We start from the raw sequence: 2,768 nt of genomic DNA, 5'->3' as shown, positions 1-2,768 counted from the left end.
ATGTAACTACAGATATTGATACAGATATCAATACAGATATTGATACAGATATCAATACAGATATCGATACAAATATCAATACAGATATCAATACAGATATCGATACAGATATTGATATCGATACAGATATCAATACAGATATACGACACATGGAACTACAGATATTAATATAGGTATCAATACAGATATATGACACATGTAACTCTAGATATCGATACACCTATCAATACAGCTATATGACAGATGTAACTCCAGATATTGATACAGATATCAATACAGATATTGATACAGATACTGATACAGATATCGATACAGATATCAATGCAGCTATTGATACAGATATCATTACAGACATTGATACAGGTATTGATACAGATATTAATACAGGTATTGATACAGATATACAGATATTGATACAGATATCAATACAGATATTGATACAGATATCAATGCAGATATTAATACAGATATCTATACAGATATTGATACAGATATTGATAGAGACATTGATACAGATATCGATACAGACACTGATACAGATATCAGAGACAACAGCTTAGTGGTGGGCAATAAAATCGTAAAATATCATCTCACGATAAACACTTATGCGCTGTTGATAGAAAAAACGTTCGATATAACATTTGATAATGTTACTGTATTCTGTGGGAAAAAACACAAGGAAAGCCGCACAAGTTACCCTCGGAGTCGGGCTGTGCAAGGTTGGTTGCATGAACACACTCGCTTGCTCTTTGGTAACCTAGCAACAGTGTCACGCAAACAGCTAACAACGTCAGGTATGGTTGGGCCATCCTCGTGTGTGAACACAAGCAGGGTTGCTAGGTCCGCTCACAAGCTGCGACTTTGGGATTGTTTTTCTGTAAAGTCGGTTACAAATATTGGTAGTTGCAGGTTGCGGTTTTTTGGGCTTGTTACTAAAGTGGAGTTGCTAATTTGGGCTTGCTGTCTAAACGTCACCTTTCTCTTTATATATCTGTCTAACAAGTTATTTAAACGCATGATAGTATGTCGGACTGCAGGATGTTTCCACAGCTCCGCTCCCTCCGCCCATCTCCTTCTCCACATACACACAGGTGGCGGTCAGTCAATGAGACTTTTCACATTTAAATTGCGCGATTAATGGAGGTTCACTAACAAGTGGGCGAAATATGGAAAGAATACAATAAAGGTTTGTAGAAAGAGAGAGGATTAAACGATTCAACTTCAAGAGGGGGACGATTCAAAGGCAGTGTGCAGAGCTGTTACATGTCATTACAAGTCTACCTCAGGTTTGCACTAATTTCTACAACGCACTTTCCTCACTATGTGAATCACTTATTCATCTGTGCATAGTCTTCAGTTGAGCTGCTCATCTTTACAGATATGTTTGCCTGAAAGCATTTACTAGCTTTACTTGATGTTAAGAGAAAATTGTTCATTTTTTATTTTAGTTTTTATACCATCTTGTGTATGTTCATTTATTTGAGTGTTTTCTAATGGTTGTGTTGACATTACATTTTCCTCCATGTGCCTTGACTGATGACTGTGATTGAAATCAGAAGAAAGCTACTGAGTTTAAAATAAATGTGTTAAAATATATTTATTTTCTCCTGGTCCTTATTTTAAATAGGTTATAAAATAATTATCGATAATTATTGTTATCGATCAATATGAACCAGCTATACAGTGATTTACTTTTCAGCCTTATCGCCCATGGATTTATATTTTCTGGACACTTAAAGAACGTTTACTTCAATTCAGATGTCGAAGCGTTGAACAAACAAACATCAGCTGATCATCAGTCTGCTCAGATTCAGTTTGATATTTGATTTTCTGTGTTATTATTATTTCTCTGACTGTGTCACAGCTGATACACTGTTATATATTCTGATACTCTCTCTGATGTTTACAGAAGCTTTTATTATCTGGAGAGTTTGTTTGTAATAATTCATATTCTGTGTTTATTACGATTCTATAAAGATATATATCCAGTCAGATGATCAGACGACTGAAGAACTAAACTTCACACTGTGTGTTTTATGGTGCAGCGTCCAAAAAATCATGATGTACAGAATGTGAAGTCTCTGTTGGGACATGTTGAATTAAACCTGAATGTACAGACTGAAAGGTAAAATACAAACAATAAAAGCTTTAAAGGTGCGGACACACCAAAACAAAAGAATTGACGTGCTCGACTCACCGTTTGAAAAATCACAGGGTGCCGACCCAAAACTCACAAACTAAATAAATCGAAATGTCAGCACTCACAAATATCATATATATCAGTCTTTTAATAACGCACAGCAGTATCACAAATGAACGCGTTTCAGCACTTGGCTTTCCTCAGCGTTAATGCACAAAGTGGGTATAGCCCACATATCTAACAGACAGGACCTTGCTGAATCACTCCAGCTGGCATGAATCAGTCAATCAACCAATCGGACCCAGAGATCCACAGAACAAGATGTAAAGACAATACAAAGAGTGGCCAATAGGTATGCTGAGCCTACAATCCAATTAAATTAAAATTAAAATAATCAGATGACTATCCTTAGTAAGTCAAAAACTATCTCAACAGTGACTGATCAAAAAAACTTGAACAGATCAAGTATAAATACATATATAAACATCCAGATAAATAATGACATGAAAAAAGTGTAATCACTCTAAAGGTAAACCCTATGTAAGGCTCGCTGCGAACAACACTTGACTCTGTAGCTCCTCTTAAAAAGAAGTTAAAAAAGCAAAGAAAGTTCGCTCCTTGGTATAAC

Source organism: Epinephelus moara, chromosome 8 (assembly GCF_006386435.1).
Source record: "Epinephelus moara isolate mb chromosome 8, YSFRI_EMoa_1.0, whole genome shotgun sequence".
Classification (NCBI taxonomy): Eukaryota; Metazoa; Chordata; class Actinopteri; order Perciformes; family Serranidae; genus Epinephelus; species Epinephelus moara.
Note: the sequence above shows the minus strand (reverse complement) of the source record.